This window comes from Panthera onca, chromosome B3, assembly GCF_046562875.1.
Source record: "Panthera onca isolate mPanOnc1 chromosome B3, mPanOnc1 haplotype 2, whole genome shotgun sequence".
Classification (NCBI taxonomy): Eukaryota; Metazoa; Chordata; class Mammalia; order Carnivora; family Felidae; genus Panthera; species Panthera onca.
Window position 1 is genome coordinate 79,058,089 of NC_138344.1, and position 24,979 is coordinate 79,083,067.

General features: G+C 35.7%; 1 long non-coding RNA gene and 1 other non-coding gene across 5 annotated transcripts in view; one reads left to right on the plus strand and one right to left on the minus strand.

The window, feature by feature from the left end:
- LOC132669506 (uncharacterized) overlaps positions 1–24,979 on the minus strand; it is a 161,688-nt gene that overhangs the window by 70,273 nt on the left and 66,436 nt on the right. The window lies entirely within an intron of this gene.
- Positions 3,580–3,686, plus strand: LOC132670486 (U6 spliceosomal RNA). Its single transcript, XR_009606723.1, has one exon. It is a non-coding gene; the product is annotated as a U6 spliceosomal RNA (small nuclear RNA).

Below are 24,979 nucleotides of genomic sequence, written 5' to 3' on the forward strand. Positions count from 1 at the left end.
ACATTCTATGAATTCTACAAGCAGGGGTTTTATATGCTTACCAATAAAATAACAATTTCTTTTAAGCTAATTGCCTAAAGGTTTTACCTTAAGGAGAACAGTCTAACTAAGATACATTTGTCATGTATACTTAGAGAATATGATGAATTTGTGGCATGAACAGCTTGTCTCTTTGACTTAATACTGACAAACACTCAATTTGAAATTTGAAGAGGTAATGGTGGTAGTTACAAGGAAATGAAAAGCTTCAAAGCTTCACATTTTCTTGGCATGACCTCTACAACAGCATCTGTTCTTGTCTTTTTTTTTTAATTCTTGAGTAATACTAGGAAGTTGCTAGACCAGATGAACTTCCTATGACCTATTTAGTAGACCCAAACAATTAGCAAATGGTTATTCAATCACTCCTAAGAGTAGATTTATGCTAGACAAGTAGAATATCATGACCTTTTGATTTATTTTATATAACTTTTCATATACACTTCTTCTGACAATGCCTGGCACATAGTCTGTGAGAGGCGATGATGGTCTGAAGCAAGGCTTTGCATAGGATATGGAGATGATGTGCTATTTTCCATTGTCCCCAGTTCCATTCACTAGACAGTCTTCACCTCTAGACTCAGCAGGGCTAACCCTGCATCCTCTATTTTCCTGATTGTTAGGAACAATCATTACAAATGGTAAGTAAATCTTAGGTGTCAGTGTTATCATCTAAGGATGGATATAAATAAGAAGAATAGAAAGTGGAATTTTGAGGTATGCCTGTGTATAATGAATGTATGGAGGAAGAGGAGCTTATGAAGAAGACTGAGAGTTAGACTTTTAGGTGGTGAAAACACTAAGAGAAAATGGGACCAAGAGAGAGTCACAGAAAAGACAAGGAGAAGAAATATCAAGAAGAGATAGGGCGCACCTCGGTGGCTCAGTCAGTTGAGCATCTGACTTCAGTTCAGGTCATGATCTCACAGCTCGAAGGCTCCTGAGTTTGAGCCCTGCGTTGGGCTCTGTGCTGATGGCTCAGAGCCTGGAGCCTGCTTCGGATTCTGTGTGTGTCTCTCTCTTCCCCTCCCCTGCTTGTGCTCTGTCTCTCTCTCTCTCTCAAAAATAAATTAACATTTAAAAATTAAAACAAAAAAGAGATGCAAAAAAAAAAAAAAGGATAGATGAACAGCATCAGTAGAACAAAGGGAATACTGGAAAACATCTGTTGAATTTGTCAGGTCAGAAGTCAACAATGACACTACTGAGAGCTCTTTCAGTGGAGTGATGAGGAAAGAAATCAGAACAGAATAAATTGAAAAGAACAGGAGGTAGAAAAGTTTAGAAAATGAGTATCAACTATTCTTTTTAAAAGGATAGAACTAGTAATTCTATAAACTTAAGAATACTTTGATTAAGGGGCACCTGGGTGACCCAGTCAGTTGAGAGTCAAACTTCTGATTTCACCTCAGGTCGAGATCTCACTGTTTGTGAGTTCAAGCCCCATATTGGGTTCTGTGCTCACTGCGTGGAGCCTGCTTGGTATTCTCTCTCTCTCTCTCTCTCTCTCTCTCTCTCTCTCTCTCTCTCTCTCCTCTCTCTCAATAAATAAATAAACTTAAAAAAAGAATACTTTGATTAAAAAAATTCAACAGTGGGGGCACCTGGGTGGCTCAGTTGGTTAAGCATCTGCCTTCAGCTCAAGTCATGATCTCACAGTTCATGAGTTCAAGCCCCACATCAAACTCTCTGCTGTCAGTACAGAACCACTTTTGATCTTCTGTCCTCCTATCTCTCTGCCTCTGCCCCACTCACTTTCTCTCTATAAAAAATAAGTAAATAAACTTTAAAAGAATTCACCAATGACCTGATTTAGACTCCATGTAATTGTGGGGTGCCTGGGTGGCTTAGTCAGTAGAGCATCTGACTTCAGCTCAGGTTGATTTCACAGTTCATGGGTTTGAGCCCAGTGTTGGGCTCTGTGCTGACAGCTCAGCGCCTGGAGCCTGCATCAGATTCTGTGTCTCCCTCTCTTTCTGCCCCCTCCTTCCTCTCTCTCTCTCTCCCTCTCTCTCTCTCTCCCTCTCTCTCTCTCTCTCTCTCTCTCTCAGAAATGAATAAACATTAAAAAAAAAAAGAAAACTCCATGTAATTGTTCCTAGGAACTCAAAAAGGCAATTGCTATTCTTCAGGTTTTCCTTTTCCTTTTGTAATGATACTATTTACTTCTTAGTCATTTCCAATGTACGTACCTGGAAAGTCAATCCAACTTATGTATGTGATTTTTTTTTCCCTTTCAACAGATCATTTACTGACATTGAAAAAATTTCCTCACATCCCCAAAGTAGAAGACATATTGCATTAATAGTTTGTGTTTAGTTAATATGGATTATAGAAAAATAATCTGTCAACAGCTGGTTCTGTCATTCCATTGTTACCAAGAATATTGCTATAGATTACCAAAATTAAAGGAAATTATAGCCAGAAGTTTATATTATTCTGCCTTTGTTTTGAAACCTTAACATTCCCCTTCCAGTCTGTTTTATACTTCTCTAAAGTGCTTATACTTTCTTTAAACCCATCTTCCCAGAGTTCCTGTCTAAAGGCTGGTAAAGAAAGAGTCGATAAACTCATTCACAGTAACAAATGATGGCAAAACCAGTCTAATGTGTTACCTCTCCCAAGATGGCTTCATATACAAGAACTGAAGTCCAGTAATGAATGTCAGTATGAAAAAGCTTAATTGTATAGGAGGATGAAACATCATAGCTATCTTACCAAATTATCACAAATAGGACTTACTCTACCTGAATATAAGGCCAACAGTACATTGTATTTTAAGCTAAGAGAACATATACCTACAGGGAATAGATTTCCATGATGGAAGGGCAAGTTCACTTTTTGTTGATATTTTAGAAATATTTCCAAAGAGATAATCACTAGGTTTTCATTTAGACATATGTGATGACACAGTTGAAGACTTCAAAGGAGTTTGTGTAGCAGGTTGACTTTTGATACTGTCACAATTCTATGTCTGTTTTTCTTATGAACATGTGAGAGCATTTCAAAGAAAATGATGGAAACTTCTAAATTAAAGGTACTTCAATGTTGATCAGGCTATAACCTAATTAACATTTTCAAGGCTTCCACTTCTTTTAGATAAATGGCAGGCCTTGACTGGCAGCCACAAGACAGCTCATGAACATGATTATGACAAAATAATGTGCCTTTGTCAGACACAGACTTTGAGTACTCTCTTGACTTAATAAAGTTAAGCACCACTTATAATCAGTACTTCACTTTGCTTTTTTCTATCATGTAGCCTGTTGGTTGTCCTGTTGTTCTAGCAGACATCTTGCATAGGTGTTCACTGGTACTCTCCCACTGTGGAGGCACTCAAATTCTCAAGCTTCTAGCTACTACCAAGTTGCACAAAATGTAGTTTGACTTCTTATAACCTAGTACTCATCATCATTACTTAATGTACCAAACCTTCATAATTCCCATTATCATTTCATTTTGACTCACATTTGTATGCACTGAACAAGATTGAAAAAGTCCTCTGAGTTTCAATTTAAGTGTTAAAAATTGTCACTGAAAGTGCTTACTTCAGCAGCACACATACTAAAATTGGAACGATACAGAGAAGATTAGCATGGCCTCTGCACAAGGGTGACATGCAAATTTGTGAAGCATTCCATATGAAAATAATAATAATCACTGAAAATATGAGTCATATAAGCTAAAACCAACTAGCTTTAGTCTTGAAAAATCACATAAAGTATTTATGAAATGTATAAACCCTAGGAAATTATTTTCAAACAATGATAGGTTTGAATACAATTTAATCAATAATATCATATGTAACTTAGAAACTTTTATTGATGAAAATTTTGGTATTCTATTATTCCATTAGCAAACCTTCTTTATTGAACATCTTTGGGATCTTCAAAGGTACAGAATAAGATTTAGTTTTGTGCTTTGAATTTTTTCAATCATTCTCCTCTAAAATTATTTGCATGCAATAGTTAACCATTACATACTTTAAATTGAACAGAAAGTACACTAGGTTGGACTTGGATATAATGAAAAGATTTTTATTATTTATTAAGTAATGAAGAAATACATTTGGGAAAAATTATTTCATGAAACATTACTTATAGAGTACCAGTATGAAGCCCCTTGAGTTCCTCTCCTTTTTTTACTTATTTTTTTTATTCTTTCTATCCTCCTTCTATTTAATTTTTCTCTCTTGGGAAGATAGATTGTCAAAACATCAAGTAAGTTCTCCTAGGATTGCTTGTACTTCTGAAAGCTCAGTCTTCTCTGCTATATCTTTGGCTTTGTGTTTTTGTGTCATCGGGACTGAAGAGATATGTGATGGTGGAATTCTAGCTCAACAGCCAAAAGAATGGTTAAATAAATTGGGTGGCATAGATATTTGAGAAGACAGGTAAGCGCTTGATGTTACACAGGCTTTTTCACGACAGGAAAACCTCACTTTGTCAACTTGACAATTAAACAACAAGATAACTCTTACGCACTTCAAAACACATTCCAAACTTGAGAATCATAGTGGAAAGGCATTGCCTTTTTTCCAGTGCTGCAGGGAAACTGTGCAGGGGTTTCTGAATGGAGGAAGAGGTACAGAGTTTGTGGGATTTTAAACATTATACAACTGATGAAGGTACCTACTAACCAGAGGAATTTAGAATGATCTTTGATTATAAGGTAATACATTTTTAGATACATGTTTGCTTATCTGCAATGCTTAGAAGAAAACGTTCCTGTTCCTCCTTGTGTTCACTATATGGCAGTTTTGAGAAGTTATCAGTGGAAGATTTTAGAATCCAAACAAATAGCTTTAAAAAATTAGAGTGGTTGGGGCACCCTGGTGGCTCAGTCAGTTAAGCATCCAACTCTAGATTTCAGCTCAGGTCATGATCTCACAGTTGTGAGATAGAGCCCCACATCAGCACAGAGCCTGCTTGAGATTCTCTCTCTCAAAATTAAAAAAAAAACTTAAAAAAATTAGAGTGGTTTATTTGGTTTATAAATTCACAGAATAATACCCCACAAAGACAGGAATACTTATTATTTGTCAGGCTTATAATGTGGCTGACATTGAGTATGATGATTTTACTTTACGATTATAACATATATAACAGTTATGTTAATTGCGATGGCGTTGGATTTCAGAAGGGAGGGTAAGTGCTCTCAGGTTTAACTCTGAAATTTTTGGGAAATGAAGATGAAGTGCATTTGAAGCGTCCCTATGTGCATATCTCTACATGACTCTAAACAACTGGAAATCCACTTGGGAGAGAGTCCATGACAGAATGAAGGCATAACTTCCAGGGCCAGGCAACTATTTATTCATATCACTGAGCCTGATAAGGAAAATAGGATATTTTCAGAGGAGGAAATACTGCTATTACCTGCCTCTGACTTAATAAGGGGTAAACCCTACATGTGATATGTCTCTAGGATCAGGCAGAGCCTTTTGGGGTTTACCTACAGTTAGATACATATCTATATCCACATCTCTATCTATCTATCTTAGAAATATAATTACACAGGGGATATTTGTTAACAACCATACTAGTATTTACCCAGGATCAAGTCTAATTTTGAAGACATCAAGCCTTTTCCACTCCTATAAACCTCATTTTCAGAACTGGGAAGGGTATTTGTGTCCATTTGTCTGTTGATCCTGACTTTCTCAAATTCTTCTCAAAGCCTTGGATACCCTTTTGACTCAAATAAAATAGGATTGGGGAGACTTTTTCCAATGCTTTATAGCATCACGGTACAAATCTAATTTAGGAACATCCATCCAAAATACAAAACTTGAAAAGGAATGACTTACATATAATTGCCTTGCTTCCACTCACCTATTTTGGTTTTATGTTTTGTTTTGTTTTGTTTTAGTAAACAAATCTTCCTTCAGTAAATAACCAGTAACTTGGTATCAACCGTATAGAAGAAAAACATCCTGCTCAGTGGCCTACCCAACAATATATGCTGTTTGCCACCTACAGAGCCACATGTACTAAAATGACTAAAATGACTGTACAGGATATAACTAAAACGAACCCATTGTGAGATTTCATACCAAATCCAGAGTGTTCTGGGGCCATTAACTGAACAGAATTAAGGAATGACTGTTGATATAGATGGCTACAGAAACAACTACTCTCCAAGCATTTGGACAACCAGCTCTAATAAATTTCTTTCTCAGTAGTCTATTCTATGGACTGGAGATAGCCATCTGAGATACCTAGAGAAATCACAAGCAATCAGACAGTTACCTTTATATGAGGTACTACATCTTAAATACAAGATTAAAGATACCATGCTGTTATGACCTAAAATATTAAAGATGTTTTTTCAGTCGTAGTTAGTTCAAAGGATATTACTATTTCTCAATATTTCATTCATTCTTAATCACTGGCAAAATGGTCTTTCACTGGTAAATTTAGGCAACAAAACAGGGTTTTTAGTTATTATTAAAAAATGAGATTTCTCTTTAGTTACTTGCATAGTTTGGAAAATTCAACTCTATTTATATAGTAGTTACTTAAGTGATACTCATTATTCTGAATGACCTTTTCTTTGTTATAACTTCTAAACAATTTAGCAAAGCCATAAAATTCTTCAAGTTAACCTGGGAGGAAGTAACAGTTTTCTCTTCTTACTCATCCAAAATAATAATAGTAAGAAACCATTTTTCTAAACGCTATTTTATACCAACGCATGCCTGTGAACTTCCCTCCCTGACTATTTCAGAAGCTTCTCTTAAGTCATTATAGTAAGTCCATCCATGCCTCAATTCAGCACAACAATTATCTAGTGTTCACTATATTCAAAACATGAGTAAAATATGACGTTGTCTTCAAAGAGTTTATAAACTGTGTATAATTTCTGTTATCTAGCTGCATATTTTAGTTAAAGTGAGTCAGCAAACTGAAAAGCCTGACTTTATAATGTTATCACTAACTTGCAAGTTTAGATCAACTTTAGTTGCTGCTAACCTTAATAGAAATACAGCCTATCTTTTCAAATACCATGCATCCTTATTACCACTTTTGCAGATAAAGGAAGTGAAACAATATGGGTCAAGTGAGTTGCTCCGTGATTAAGGAAGCAAAAAGTAGGACTCGCTGTCTCCTTGTATGTTTAACCAAGAGCTCAAGAGATAGTAAATTGTGAACAATTTAAATTAAATGGAAGTGTTAAAACTTATTGGAGCAATTTTGAGTCAGGTATTCTAGTTAATAAAGGATAACCAGAAGCAATTTTAGTTGTGTGAAGTATTTGTTACACTCTAAGAATGGTATAGTTTGCTTCAAACAATGATTAAAAAATAGAAATAGTATCCATCAATGGATATATTTTCTTTTTGAATTTACTGACAAAAAAAGGTGCAGATGGCACCCCAAATAAGAGACTGGCATGGACCAGTATCTTCTCTGTGAAAATGACTAATGTATTACTATGCTTCTGCCAGAACTTACATAAAGAGACTGCCAAAAATGATCATATCATTATCAGCTAGTGTTCCCAATTGTTCACTGTTTGTATCACATATGGATCCTCTGAAATGCAGAACTCCTACCTAAAGAAACCCTAATATCATTATAAAACATGAACTTTTGCATGTTTTTAAAATGTTTTAAGAAAACTGTATTTGTTCTACAATAAACAGACATATTTTCCTGGTGTCAGTTAAACAAAAAACAGTGCAAAAAATAAATGAGATTCAAGTTTCAGAAGTTATATTTGGAAAGGAAAATTAGAATACAAAGAAGATTTGATGTAGATGTCTATATAAACAAATCAGCTTTGTTCTTTTACTCCCTGTCTATTTTTAGCTATCAGCCATCTACTAAACATCTAGCACTAACCATTTGGTCACAGAGGGTCATTGATTTCTCTCAACTTGTGAGGCTTTAATATAGATTAACTGAATGTGACGGTGCAATACACCCAATTCTCATATTATATCCCATGACATTAAAATGAAAAGAAGATGAAATAAGAGGTTCATCTGGTTATTTATTACACAGTAAGCACCGCTTAGCTTCTCACTGGTGCAAAAGTTAGTTCATTTTTACATGAATATACATATTTACATCATCAAATAACAAGGAACTGGATATTGGTATTCTTCACACTCACGCACAAACACACACATACACAGACACACAACCTTTTATACTATCAACTATAAAATACTAGAAATTGAAACATAGATCATCTTTCTATGTAAAATATTTCAAGAGGAAAATGACAGTTGGGTAGAGTGTAACTTGAAAAGTAGTCTTGGGGAATGGGGAAGGGTTGAATATGTGAAGCACAGAGGAATTTTAGGGCAGGGAAAGTGTTCTTTATGATACTGTAATTGGGGATATATGACATGGTACATTTGTCAAATCCATAAGACTTTAAAGGAAGAAGAGTGAAACTTAATAAAAGTTTTAAAAAAGACATTTAGGAAGTCAAGGGATCACAGAATGTAACAAAAAAAATCTAACTACATTACAAATGTATGAAATAATCTCACTAAAGGTGGTAAGGGAAAAATGCTGACCTAAATAACTGGAAATGAGTGGACTCTAACACCAAACACAAAAGAAAGTGTGCATAAATACCATATTGTAGCTCATAAAGTTGGTAAAGTTTAACAATTCTGAAACCACTGTGCATGTATGCTGGAACTGAATAAGTAAGCAAATGGGTGCTAGATGGTAAGAGCCAGGTTTCTCACTGTCGGAATGAGAAATTATAAATGAGCAAGAAAAAGCTAGAATGATTCATGTGGTAGTGTATTAGAGACATCAATTTGAACGTAATATAGATACAGATGGATATATATATATATATATATATATATATATATATATATATATGTAAAATTCCTTCCCCCCCCCCTACATATATGTAGATACACATACACATACATAGATATATACAGTGAGGGGGTATATAGATATAGAGATTGATATAAATATAGATACAATATGCATGCACACACACAGGTTATTTGATATATTTTTTTCTTTTCTCTGTCAGATGAAAGGGCCTAAAAGCAAAGACATCCCAGTAGAAATGAGTATAACTAGTACTCACTTGGTTTGTACCACCATTTTTCCAATGGAAAGAATCAGAGTTGCTTGAAAAACTGGTTGATTCTAGCACTGGGCAGAAAATATACAAAATGAGGCTAGAGTGTATACTAATGCCAGAAAGTAAGGAAGTGTTAACAACATACACACACACACACACACACACACACACACACAAAATGGGGGTATATCAAAAGGACATAGGAGCCAACTGAAAGAATTCCCAGTGGCCAAAACCGACACAATTTGAACAAAAAAAAATAAGTAAAACAGCATTGAATTTTAGTCCAAAATATAAAATAAATATTCACGAATCCATACTGACATATAAATGATTGAATAAATAAAAGGGAGATAATAGACAAATCCCCAACACAAAAGAATGCCAAATAAACTAGGTAAACACTTCTTCCTCACTGAAGTGGAGGATAACTCTCCAGTTCTTTATTTTTATTTTTTTTAATGTTTTATTTTATTTTTGAGAGACAGATAGAGACAGCATGAGTGGGGGAGGAGCAGAGAGAGAGGGAGACACAGAATCGGAAACAGTCTCCAGTCTCTGAGCTGCCAGCACAAAGCCCGACGCGGGGCTCAAACCCACGAGCCATGAGATCACGACCTGAGCTGCAGTCGGACACTGAACCAACTGAGCCACCCAGGAGCCCCTAACTCTCCACTTCTTAAGTCTTGGCTTCTCAGTATGACTTTCTTCAAAGAATACAGAAAAAACAGGGGATTTTTAAAAATTGTTTAAATGTTCATTTATTTTTGAGAGAGACAGACAGAAAGAGTGTGATCGGGGGAGGAGCAGAGGGTAGGAGACACAGAATTCAAAGCAGGCTCCAGGCCCGGAGCTGTCAGCACAGAGCCCGATAAGAGGCTCAAACTCATGATCATGACCTGAGCACAATTTGGATGCTTAATCGACTGGGCCACCCAGGCACCCCATAAACTAGGGATTTTTCAAAACTTAACTATCCAGTAAGGAAAATTTTCCAATACTACCTAATCCAAGTGATCAAAGACAACATCCACAGTAACGAATCATTTGACAAAAATGCCACTTTACCTCTGTGATCTCCCTCCTAAAATCCTAGTTTAATCACAATACAATAATCAGACAAGTCCTATGTAAGTGACTTTCTACAAAATACCTAACCAATACTCTTTAAAACCCTTAAGGTCACCAAAATCAGAGAAAGTCTGGGAAATAGTAACAATCAAGAAGAGTCCAAGGAGATATGACAACTAAATGTAAGGATCCTGGAAGAGAAAAAGGTAAATTAGGTAAAATGTAAGCCAATATGAATCAAGTATGGACTTCAGTTATTACTGAGGTTATCAATATTGATTCATTATTGTGTCAAACACCATACCACTGTAAGATGCTAATAATGAGGTACACTGGGTGTGAGTATATGGGAACTCTCTGTACTGTCTTTGTAAATTTTCTGTAAATCTAAATCAATTATATAATAAAAGTTTGTTAAAGAAAACTTGGTCTTGTGGATAAATTGAATTATGGATGAGTATTAAAGTGCTGTATTGTTACTGAGTATAAAAATGAATGGAGGTAGAATTTAATAGATCAGAGCTCAGTAGAAAGATTTTTATTTGAATATCAACTTGAAACCCCTGTTTAGCTAAGCAAGTCAGGACTCCAACAAGAGTGTGAGCTGTCACAGTGCCATGAAAGCAGATGGCCATGACTGCACACAACTGGGAAACAAAACCCCAGGACCAGTTGGAAATAATATAGGATTCCTAGTCCAGGATGTCCAAATTGTGACAGACTTTTTGTTTATTTTTTTACTTTAGTAAAATCAGTTTGTTGAATCAATTTCAAAGGATGTTATAGGTTACAAGAACACCCAATATAGTGATTAGAAAACAGTAAAAACTTCTTACTGGCGTGGACTATGGAATTACTTCTGCTTTTAAAAGAAAAAAGACAGTATCTGGTTATTCTTAATTGCATGCACTCCAGGTCTCTTTCACCTCAATCATTTGAAGATTTTAATATCTAGTATATACAAACTTGTATCCATCAAAACATAGCACATATTTTAAAAATACTATTGCGATAAAACTACAATGACCTTAAGGAGAAAGAGCTCACCATTCCAAAATCATGGTAGGGTCCTATCCAGTAGATCTCTCAAGTCAACCTCAGTCAACATGATCTTTGAGTATTAGGTAACTGGTCTGTTTTATTTCTAATCATAAACCTTAGACATATCATATATATATATCTATGATATTGATATATATATATATATGATATCATATATCATATATATATATGATATCACATATCAATATATATATATGATATCATATATATATATCATATATCATATATATGATATATATATCAGATATCATATATATGATATATGATATCATATATATATATTTCTGAAGAATTCTAAAATGAGCTTATCATCACCCACATCTTATTGATCACAAAAAATTCGTACAAATACAACTCCAAATGCATTACATTGACATCTTTTCCCAATAGCCTTGCCACTGTTCATTCATATTTTCATCCAAATTGTATTCCCATAATTTATGACTTAGTATGACTTTGTATGACTAAGTCATATATCCAGGTGTATTTAATTTTCATGTGTAGAATACCAAATTCTAAGACAGTTGATTCAGCCATAACACCTATCAGTTTTTTTCAAATGCTTTGTGATATATATATATTTAAAAATAGTAAGCCTTTTTCCAAGGCCCAAGGTAAATTGCCACAGTCCCACAAAAATATTTAATGGACCCCAAAAGACTTTCCTAATTTTCGCCATTATGTTTTACTCTCCTGACAGAATTCTGTATATGTTTCCCATATAAATATACCAGGGATGCCTTAAATCAGAGAAATGATACAACACTATTAACTTTGTGAGAAATTATATCATGGTTAAAAGCACAGGCTCCAGAACCACACTTCCTGGTCTGAAGCTCAAATCCTTCATACACTGAAGAAGTTACTATATATCTCTTGCTTCATTTTATCTGCAAAATGATACCTTGTCATAATTTAACAATATGTTATTTACCACTAATGAGGTAGAAACAATTCTACAAGAGCATGGTGCCCACCATATGGTAAGGTAAAGCTTTGTTGAATGAAGGAATAAATGAATGAACGAGTCATCAGTAGTAGAAAAAGAATAAATATGCACAAAAGGAAATATGGGTGATAGCAGTGGAAATTGTGAATGCTAACTGGAACTTTAGCAATTGTAACGATAGTAGAAATGTACTGGAAGTGTTGCTCAGTATTGGACCCAATGGAGCTAATAATGTCAGTCTTCTTTCAGGAGATATATCTGAAATGTTAGCTGTGTTTTCTCAACTTATTTCCACTCAAGATGAAACTTCATCGGCTTCACACCTAATATAGGTGTTCACAGGCTTTCAGTAAATTTAAGGTAATTTATGATTTCATCTTTCTCAAGTAATTTTCAATCAAGTAAAGTTATACAACAAGACTGGAAGTTTCACATGGAAACATTTTATTTTAAGGTTTCATTAGTATGCGTAAATTCACAGCCCCTCCCAATCTCCATCCATTTTTTGCAAATAATTGAAAAAAAGTGACTCAACATATGTGGATACCAGTTTTTAGGTTAGCAAATAGGGCATGGCACTTTAAACGTTTTAAATGTGGAACATTAACTGTGTTATAATTTAATTTCTAATAATGAACCTGATTCTCCTTCCAAACTGAAGATAACATCCTGTGGTAAACATGAAAAACAGGAGCATGTCATAGAAAGCATATTATAGCATGAGGCAGGACATCTGTTTTCCAGTCCCTTACTCACATCTTATATGTAATGAATTTTATGTCACTTGGCCTCAGTTTCTTCATCTATAGAACAGGAATGATACCCACACAAAAACAGAAGCTTAACCAAATCCTTGCATTCACTCACTGTCTATTAAGCCCCTACAATGTGCCAAGGTCAGACTTTTTCCTACTCCTCTGTGATTTTTACAAGGGCTCACACAGGTATGAACTAGGAAAGGAGCACTGGAACAATCAGCCACAATGGGTGACATGGGAGTATGGCTACTTACTCATGTATCTTACTTGTACATCTGGTCCTGCTTGGGCTCAATCTGAATGTCCCATTCTCAACTAAGAATAAGTGCTGCTTGGCAGTTCTGACCAAATCTAGCTTATAGTGAATGTTTCCAGATACTTGGTCACTTGGTGTTTGCTCAAAAGTCAAGCATTCTAGGGCGCCTGGGTGGCTCAGTCTGTTAAGCACCTGACTCTTGATTTTGGCTCAGGTCATGATCTCATGGTTCATGACTCCAAGCCCCACGTTGGGCTCTGTGCTGACAATGTAGAGCCTGTTTGGGATTCTGTCTCTCTCCTTCTCTCTCTGCCCCTCCCCAGTTCTCCCTCTCCCTCCCTCCCTCCCTTCCTCCTTCCCTCCCTCCCTTTCTCTCTCTTGCTCTCAAAATAAATAAATAAATAAATAAATAAATAAATAAATAAATAAGCAAGCAAGCTTAAAAAAGGAACATACTTTGTAAATCACGGTCAAAAAAATAAATAAATAAGTCAAGCATTCCATTTCAACTAAGGACCAGTACCATGTTAAGAGCTATTTCTCAAAGACTGTATAATCTGTGCTACAGATGGCATGGTGTTCCAGATTCCATTAGCCTTCAACTGAATTCTCCCATTGGGTCCTGTCATCATCTCTAGGCTGCATCTTTTCCCAATACTAATACCTGACTACCTTAGAGTCTGCTGGATCATATGGTTCACATGGCCAGGCTGAAGCACTGCAGCCTGGAACTTCAGACCTATTGGCCGATCCCAGCTCAACTTAAAGCTGACAGCCTCCCTGTCACCCACTACTGCACTAAGGAAGTACTCTTAGGAGTGGGATGTGCTGTATCCAGAAGCCAAAAAAGATCTACCAAGGTACTTGGTACTTTGTGTAGGGATGCAAGATGCAGCAATTTATCTTTTACTTTGGAGGAGATATCCCAGCACACTGCTGGCCAGTGTACCCATGAATTTCACAGGAGTAGCAGATCCTTGAAACTGACTACAGATTATTTCCCATCCTTGGAGTACAGGTGTCTTATCAAATCCACCAGCATTCTAGCCACCTTTTGCCTATCCTGTCCAATCAGCATTATGTCATTTTTGTAATGGATCTCTGTGACATTCTGTGTGATGGTCAATGCATTTCAGATTCCTTTGGACTATATTCCAACAGAAGCAAGAAAGTTCATGTATCCGAGAGGCAACTGTTTCTGATCTACTTTTCTAAGTGGAATGAAGAGGAATGAATATGTCAAATTACTGATCACATACCATGTACTTAAAATATTAATGATCTTCTTCCAACAGTGATATCACATAAGGCAGAGAAACCATTACCAAGACTACTACTTGGTTAAGTCTCCACCAGTCTATCAAAAAAAAAAAGTCTGCACTAAAAAAGTAACTGTAGAGTTACTCTGCAGGATGGGGTTTCTATAATCCCAAACTAAACAGAAAATAAAAGGAAATATGATAAGGTAAATATGGCAAAATAAACAGAAACATGATAGAGACTCCCAAAAGTACAATGGTTAGAACTTTGATAGTGGCACTAATCTCCCTCCAACACCTACCATGATAGCTTATATTCCACAGACCAAGTACCCAGTGTGAGTTTTGTTCCAACTGCCAAGTATATCAGTTTCAAATATATATACTTGGTAAGTGGGAATGACCACGGAGTGGGTCCACAGACCCAGTGGTTATACTGGGAACAAGATCTTACCCAGGACTTCCTGAAGGCCTGTGCTCTAAATCAGATGCCATGACACCACCAAAGGACTATTTCTTTGGGTTCCATCTTTCCAAACATGTTAATGAGCCTACATCTGTGACTATATCCCCAGTAGTCAGTCTGGACTGAGGAGGAAAGCCACCATTGAATTTCTTCATGATCTTGATGCCCCTCTTATTGGTATATTCCTGATGGCTTTGAATGAATGGTATTTCCTCTGAACCATGTTGAGGAACACAGTCCTCTGACGGGTCTTCCATTCTTCCATAAGACGTCCATCCCAGGATGCCCAATTCCCTCAGACCCTTTATTCCTTTTTTCATTATCTTCCAAGATAACTCAGGATTTCGTTCCACTTTGCTAAATGTTGTACAGCTTCTGAGGATCACTTTAGCAACAACAAGTTTGGGCTATTCCCCTGGGTTTCCTATTATCATTTTAATCCTGTATCCCAAGAATGCTCCCAAGTCAATAAATTCTTCCTATTTAGTTTTACATTCTGGCCCTCTTGATCCCTGATGTACTCCCCTGGCTCCTGCTGATACATACTAATGAATTTTTGCAAATCTTTTGTCTTTTTCCCTCCTTTATGAGGCCCATCTGGGTTATACAGAGATTTAATCCTAGTTAGCACCTTGGCTACCAAGACAGAAGGTGAGGATAGTCCCTGAGGGAGGCACCTGTTAGCCTGTGGAGGAAAGACTTCAGTATCATACAGTACAGGGAAGTCCTAGCTGTTATTAGGGAAGGGAGACCACTTCTACAAGCCCAAAGAATCTATGGGTTCTACAGAATCAATATCATCACAAGAAATAAACCATATGCCCCATTCCATTTTCACAGTGCTAGGTGTTCCCCACCAGTGTTCTGACCTTTGCATAACAGACCTGTGCTGGCTGAGTATTCAGATGTCTCTGGAGTTCTGCAACCCTAATAATGACATTTTCAGGCTGCTGCTCTATATATCTGCTTTTCTGCTGCAGAAAATAAGGGCCTTCTTTATAAGTTGCCATGAAGGCTCTTTGGTTATCATGCTTAGTCATTTATTGCCCTTAGTCTGTCATTATCTTTCTGTAAGACATGTACATGACTTACCAATAACCAGCCAATTCTGTCTTACTGGCATTTTTTCCATCATATCTTTCAAACACCTGCATTACTGCACTTGCCAAAGCATTTCCTTACAGGGACATTTTTCCAGGTCACCCCTGGTGAAATGCTTATCAACTACTAAATTGTGCCAGAATCTCTTCATGTCCCATCTACCAACCAGAATAGCATCATTTGGACTCACCAGGCTATAGGTGAGCCAATTCCAAATGAACTTACCACAGCCACAGTTTCTCAAACCACTTTCAGAACCACTTATGCTAGACCAGGTCCTCCAAGAAGCCAACGTCAAGGCAGAATTAGAAATACAAGAAACCAGCAAGTGAACATAAAAAAGGAGCCAGAAGAGTGTGGGAAAGCCATAAGACTGTGATACAGATCTGACACTTGTGAAGGAGAAGGGGAAGGAAGGAAGTGCGTTTGGAAAAACTTTAGACTGCAGTGGAATTCTAAGGCAGTTCAGAAGGTGGTGGGAGTCCTGGAAATAAAGCAGGAGTGCTCTCACGTTTCCCAAGAATGGGCCTCTGTTAATGTCCCCTCCACATTTCTCATTGGCTAAGAATAGGCTGTGGGAGGTGCAGTGTCAGGGCAAACACAAGGATGCATTTTAGAGAGCAGCAGCTGAGGCTATGGGTCAGTGATGCTCTATAGTCTGCAATCTAAAAGGTACATTTTTGGGTCGCCTGGGTGGCTCAGTTGGTTGAGTAGCTGACTTCAGCTTGGGTCATATCTCACAGGTCATGTGTTCGAGCCCTGTGCCAGGCTCTTGGCTGACAGCTCGGAGCCTGGAGCCTGCTTCCGATTCTGTGTCTCCCTCTCTCTCTCTCTGCCCTACCCCTGCTTTCTCTCTGTCTCTCTCTGTCTCTCTCTCAAAAATAATAAACATTAAAGAACATTTAAAAAATAAAGTAAAAGGTACATTTTCATCACTGCCACAAGAGATAGCATTTATTGGACACATAAAAGATTCCAGTCACCATTTTAAGCACATAGTAGGAATTACCTTTTCAATTTTTCACAGCAACAATGTTAACTTTGTTTTTTTTAATTATTTTGTTTTTGTAGATGAGGCAACTGCATCTAAGTGGCTTGCCCAAGTTCACACAGCCAGAAAGTAGCAAAAATCGATTCAAACACAAATCTCTCTGGAGGCACAGCTAGATGCCTTTAACCACTTGCTTCCTATCTTCAGAGGGCTTAGAATCTGGCAGGTAAAGACACATGAGAACAGGCAAATATAATAAAACATGAATCTTCTTAATTAAGGCTGATAATTACAAATTGTCTATAAGAAAGACTGCTTTGGTATATCTGGAGAAAATCAGTGAATGCTTTGACTTATACCTAAAGGAAGAGTAGATATTTGTGTAAAAAACAGGATTTCAGGGAAACAGGGAATAATGCTGAACAGGAAGAAGAATGTAGGAGCGTCACAAGGCTAGTTCTCGCATGAACTTAAATATTTTCGGATTATTTGAAGCACCAGTAAGAGTCCTGATTCTTCTCAAAGGGTTGAAAAATAAGAAAACTGTTCAGTTCAAGCTTCTAGCAAGAGGCAACTTTTTACATCAGAAAAGGTTGAAACAAATATTTCCAATGCCAAAACAGGTAAAGGGGATGTTGATCATAGCAAATAAAATGCAGACGGGGAACAGTCAGTTGAAGAGTAATATCTAAAGCAGCAGTAATAGCAGCGGCAGCCTGCTGCCATTCCCAGAGTTAAAAATAAAGCCAGCATTTGGAAAGAATGTGGGAAGGAGGCAAGGTCTTCTGCAGAAGTCAACTGAATGAGAGTTGGTACTAAAAGGTGTCCGCGGAAGCCCCAAAGACAAATCACTACCCACAACTTGACATATACCCCTTGGCATTAAAATCAATAATAGATAAATAACTTTATTTAAAAGTAAATACCTCAAAGGGTGCCTGGGTGTCTCAGTCGGTTAAGCGTCCAACTTCAGCTCAGGTCGTGGTCTCACTGCTTGTGTGTTCAAACCCCGCATCGGAATCTGTGCTGACAGCTCAGAGGCTGCAGTCTGCTTCAGATTCTGTCTTTCTCTCTCTCTGCTCCCCCCACTCATTCTCTGTCTCTCTCTTTCTCTCAAAAATAAATGAACATTAAAAAAAATTAAAAAGTAAATAAATACCTCAATGCCTGAGTAAGGAAGGAGCAGGCATGAGAAAAGGATTTGGGCTGAACAAGATGGAGATTTTTCTCTTATAGAATAAACCTAATAAGTGTTAAGATTCTTATTTCCAACTACCAGTATCTTAAATGCCTATATCATTCCCACCTCAGTAATTCACTGTCACAGAAATTAAAGCATGGATACATGGAAATGGATATATAAAACAAGGTATCTTGTTTGTTATAGAAAAAGTTAGAGATCAATATTGACCTATAGGGGAATTATTATGCTATGATATATCAAAATGTACCAACCTGGGGGCGCCTGGGTGGCTCAGTCGGTTAAGCGGCCGACTTCAGCTCAGGTCATGATCTCGTGGTCCGTGAGTTCGAGCCCCGCATCGGGCTCCGCGCTGACAGCTCAGAGCCTGGAGCCTGTTTCAGATTCTGTGTCTCCCTCTCTCTGACCCTCCCCCGTTCATGCTCTGTCTCTCTCTGTCTCAAAAATAAATATAAACAAAAACAAAAACAAAAACAAAAACAAAAACAAAAACGTTAAAATTAAAATGTACCAACCTGGAAAAACTTACTTATGTGTTCAATAAATACTTAGTGAGAAATGACCAAGGACCAAGCATTGTGCCAGGAGCTAGGGACACAGAAGTGAAGAAGACTGATATGGTCTCTGCCCTTATGGAGTTTGTAGTCAGGAAAACTAGACAGATAAATACCAAGTATACAATGATGCATGCAAACAAAAAGGAAAATAAGACGTTGTGATAGAGAGTCCATGAAGATCACAGATCCAAACAGATAAGAGGGTATAGGATCCACTTATAACTGAAAGAATAGATCTTTAATAGCAGGAAAGACACAGCCTGCATTTTAACATATGAAAATAAATAAGATGATGATAATGGAGCTAGGCATGTATCTATTTACTGGTCAGAAGATGAGGGAATTAGTTCTCATCCACTATTTTCTATTTTCCTCCATGAGTTATATGCAAGTAGAGGATGGAGAGATATCTGTGAGGTGGAAGGTGAGAAAAAAAATAAGGTAAACATAGATAATTGCATACAGTGCAGATATGCATATTAATTACTCTTGCTGTAATTAATATATTTTATTCTCTTTGTTTGGCTTTCCACTTGGCAAAACCTCCAGGTTTAACACATGTGGAAAAAAAAACTGTGGAAATGACAAATACAACAATTAAAAACATAATGAGATTTAAACAAGGATATATACATTATGAGCAACCAGGTAAATAGTGTTAAATAGAATTACATTCAAATTATTAAAATAACTAAAGTTGCAAACAAAATATGACTCATTTTAACATTATTTACCAAATGAAACAAACTAAAATGAATCTTTTCCTAAAATAATTTTTTTAAAAAACATTATGTTTTAAAGTGTCTCAAATTTTTTTTAAAAAACATATGGGCAGGTAGGAAATTTAAAATAAAAAGCAGAAGTTTTTGTACAGTCTAAATATAGATATGGTAGTGTGCCAGGTTTTAGCTGAAATTTCTCTATATATAACCTGTAATGGGTCCAGTATTTACTTTTTTTAATGTTTTGTTTCTAAAGAACATATAATGTAACTAATTAAATTCGAATTAATGAGGTTTTAATTTTTAATTGTTTTTTAATGTTTAAAAAATTTATACACCCTTTACCCATTTGTATTATTCCCTATTACCTACCTCTGGCAAAAACCAATCTGTTCTCTGTACCTATGAGCCTGGGTTTTTGTTTGTCTGTTTGTTTTTTGAGATTCCACATATAAGAGACAGCATACACTATTTGTTTTTCTCTACCTGACTTAATTTATTTTTCATAATGCCCTTCAGGCCCATTCATGTTGTTACAAATGGCAAGATTTCATTCTCTTTTATGGAGAATGTGTATATATACCACATTTTCTTTATCCATTTATCTATCACTGGAAACTTCTTTAACAAGAAATGTTAAGGGGACTTCTTTAAGCTAAGAAGAAAGGGTTCTAATTGGTAATAAGAAAACATATGAAAGAATAAATCTCATTAGAAAGGTAAATAAATAATAAAAGCAGTAGATAAATAGTAAATGTAATAAAAATAGTATGAAAGTTAAAAGAGGAAAGTAGTTAAAGTAACTATGATTGAAATAATTAGTTAAGGGATACACAAGTAGAATATGATATCAAATCATAAAACATGTAGAAGGGAATAAAAATGTTGAGGTTTTCAATGGGATCAAAATTAAGTTGTTACCAACTTAAAATAGACTGTTACAGATATAAGTTGTTATAAATAAACCTCATGGTAACCACAAAGAAATAATTTATAGTAAATATGCAAAACAGAAAGAGAAAGAAAGTATATCACTAAAAAAAAGTCATTAAACCACAATGGAAGAGACCAAGAGAAGAAAGAAAAGAGAGAAATTACAAAAGCAGTCAATAAACAATAAAAGGACAATAATTATATACCTATCAATAATTACTTTAAATGTAAATGGACTAAATTTACTAATCAAAAGACAGAGTGGCTGAATGGGCAAACAAACAAACAAACAAAACAAGACCCACCTATATGCCACCTAAAAGAGAATCACATTAGATGTAAGGACACACAGACTGAAAGTTAAGGAATAGAAGATGAGATTTTTATATTTTCTTAATTTTTGCTTGCTCCATTTCTACCTACACATATGAGGGGGACCTCAAAAGAAAGGGCCACCCAACCATAAAATAAGGGGAGAAATCAAACATACCAGTTTTGAAACAAAGAGAAACAGAAATTTGAATCAGTGTTAAAATTCTAAATTCTTTTAGGTTACTAAAATAGCTACTGAATCAGAATTTCCATGGGGAGACCCAGGAATCTGCCATTTTAAAAAAAGCTGCTTGGATATTTTTGAAGTAGATAATTTTTGACATGTTGAAAAAATAATGCTAGCTCAATTTCTCAATTTCAAATTATATTTCATACTAATGACTTTAGTACAAAAGGGGTCAAAAACATAACTTTAGTTAAGCAGTCAAACTTTGGATTCTTGGGGTGCCTGGGTGGCTCAGTCACGTATGCACCCGACTTTGGCTCAGGTTATGATCTCATGGTTTGTGAGTTTGAGCCCTGTGTCAGGCTCTATGCCTGGAGCCGACTTTGGATTCTGTATCTCCCTCTCTCTGCCCTCCCCTACTGGTGCTCTCACTCTCTCTTGCTCTCTTGCTCTCTCTCAAAAATAAACAAACATTAAAAAATTTTAAAAAGAAATTTAAAAAACTTTCAATTCTTGATAATATTGTACATTGGTTGTCCAAAGTTTGGTAATGTTAATATATTGTAGACTTGTATAAATGTCTTGGAAACAAAGATTCCAACCTCAGCCTCCATACATAAAAGTCAATCTTTGATTACAGAGTATCTGTCTTTATGCTTTGCTATGTTGTCGTAAATAAAAAGCAGTTTTTGTTAATTACATGGACAGTGTCTAGAATTGCAAAGACCAGAAGGAACCAATTCTTGTGACACTGCGAATTGAGAATGGTCTTAATGAAGACTTTGTAACACTTATATAAGATTGCCGTGGTGAATAAACCATGAAAGGTATAACAAGAAAGAAATCCAACTGGATTGCTAAGGCTGATATCAGACAGAAGTGGTTGAAACACTACAGCAAAGAATTCAAACACAGCCAAGAATAAGCTGAAATCAATTTCATCCTTGGAGAAGCTAGATCAGTTAGCTCTTTATGTCAGAGTATTTACAAATTCTAAGGAAAAGCTAGAAATCTGAATAAATGATGTTGTGAATGGTCTGATTCCTGAGGAAAGGTGGGACACTTAGAAGAGTTCAATTGCCAATCCTATAGACCTACCCTAACCAGTAGGATAGTCACTAATCATAGGTGGTCTTTGCACTTGAAATGTGGTTACTGCAACTGACACACTAAATTTTTATTTTTATTTACTTTTAATTAATTTCAATTTGAACATAAAACTGAATACTCACATGCAAAAATGATAATAAAAAACCTTAATACAGACTCTACCTCCTTTATAAAAATGAACACAAAATGGATCACAGATCTAAATGTAAAATGCAAACCTATAAAACTCCCAGAATATAACAATAAAATCAAAATTGCCTTGGGTTTAGCAATAACTTTTGAGGTAACACCGAAGGCATGATCCATAAAAGAAAGAATGGATAAGCTGGGCTTCATTAAAAGTGAAAACTTCTGATCTGTTAAAGACACTATCAAGAGAATTATAAAAAAGCTACAGACTGGGAGAAAATATGTGCAGAAGCTATAACTCACAAAGGACTATTATCCAAAGCATAGAAAGAACTCTTGAAACTCAACAAGAAAACAAACAAATGGAAAAAACTGATTAAAATAGGCAAAAGATTTGAAGAGGTACCTCACTAAAGAAGATATACAGATGGCAAATATGCAGCTTTATTCATAATTGTGAAACTTGGAAGCGACCAAGATGTCTTTCAGTAGGTAAATGGATCAATAAACTGGCACATCCAGATAAGGGAATATTATTCAGCACCAAAAAGAAATGAGCATCAAGTCATAAGAAGACATAGAGGAACTTAAATGCATATTACTGAGAGAAACAAGCCAATCTGAAAAGGCTACATACTGTATAATTCCGACTATATGATGTTCTAGAAAAGGCAAAACTATGGAGACAGGAAAAAGATCAGCAGTTACCAGGAACTGTGTGGAGGGAGGGATAAATTAGTGGAACAACAAAGATTTTTAAGGCAGTAAAACTACTCTGTGTGAAACTGTAATGGTGTATGCATGTCATTATACATTTGTCCAAATCTGACAATACCAAGAGTAGGCCCTGATATAAAATATGATCTTTGGGTGACAATGATGTGTCAGTGTAATCCCATCACCTGCAATAAATGTATCACTGTGCTGATAATAATTTCTGAACCTAAAACTGCTCTAAAACTATTTTTAAAAAAAGCTCAATCTAAAATCTGATACATATGTGATTTAACTATTATAAAACCTTTAATTATGTTTGAGCAACTCATATATATAAATCTTTGTTTTCAAATCCTCATCTTATAAAATATATAAATAAAGATGAAGCATATTCAGTGAAATTTTAGTGTTCTAATTGAGAAATGCTGTAGGTAGAAAATACACATTGGGTTTTGAAATATTAGTATAAGAAAAAGAATATAAACGATCTCAATAATTTTAATACTGATTATATGTTGAAATGTTAATATTTGGATATATATGGTTAAATATGGTTAAATATATTATAAAAAATAATTTCATTTGTTTCTTTTTACTTTTTAAAATGTAGATGCTAGAACATTTAAAAGACCCAGGTGGCATGCATTACATTTCCATTGGACAGAAATGCTTAGACAACTTTTAATAAGTTAGACAACTTTTGGTAAGTTGTTAGATATGTAAGTCTTACCTAATTTGCCATGTATTTTTGTCATTACATTGTCTATTGAAACAAAATAGAGAATCTTACATGTAATAACTATTATTTAAGTTCCATAAGGAAACTGAGGATTGTTATCTGCACACAGAGAGACCTAGGAGCAAAGGATATTTTTTTTTGAAGTCATAACAAAAGGGTACTTCTGGAAGATGGCCTCAACAAAATAAAGCTATTGTGTCTACCACCATCTGCTAGTTTGCCCCTGCCCCCAAACACCGAAAGGGAACACACAGACATAGGCAGAAAGACTAAAATCACAATTCATTTGAAAGGACCTAATAACTTGAGGACAAAGATAAAGATCAGCAACTAGACACTGTATAGAAAGGATTTTTTGATAATTGATCTTCTTTGTGATAAGTTACAAATAATTAAAATTCTGATACTAAAGAAGTTCTGAAAGGTAAAGCAGATGAAAAATGACCTTTCAGAAAGCTATGCAAAAAGATCAGAACTCTCCTATATTCAAAATTTCATTACACAACTTCAAAATTATTTTGAGAACAGAGATAGAAAAGTTGGGGCTTGCATTAAAAGCATAGTTCTAAGTTCAATGTCACTTTGTTATCCACAGAAACCAATCTAGCTGGAAATCTAATCAAATGTATTATTTAATAAAAAAATAATATGTGGCATTTTGTGATGTAAGCATTCATTCAAATTGTATTTATTCAATACCTCACTGTAAAAAATATCATGTCAAATGTTTTGGAGAATGCAAAAGTGAGCTATATAGAAGTACTTCCCTCTAATATTAAGGAAATATCTATTCTCAGAAAATACTCTTTTCAGATTTCATCCACACCACCCTTCCAAATTCCTTGTCTTGGATTACTGAGCCTGCTCCTAGATTCCCAAATTCCCTAGCTTGGTTCTATATTTTTGGATAAGGTAACTTAAGATTTCCTTTACTAATCCATGGAACACTCCTCTCTGGTATCCTGATGAATCTCAGCTACCCACTCTCTACTCGCATTTTCCTTTATCCTCACACACAGCAGCATGTGGTAGACGAACCCCAACAGTTAAGGACCCCTGTAAGTGCAGCTGTCAGTCTAAGGTGGAAAGAAATGGAAGTAAAAGTAGTCTGAGTTAATCACATCAAATGAGAAACTTCTTGCTTTTTACTCGCTGATTCCTACCCCTCTAAAAACCATACAAAGACGGCAAAAGTACAATTTTCAAAAACTGATCTACCAGAAACCTAAGTGGAAATGTATATACTAAACAGAACATGCTAACAAATGTAATTGAGAAATAGTTTTTCTAATGGTTGTAATTATGATTATAATCATGCTTTCCCTCCTGACCCCTCACCTTGAATGATGGA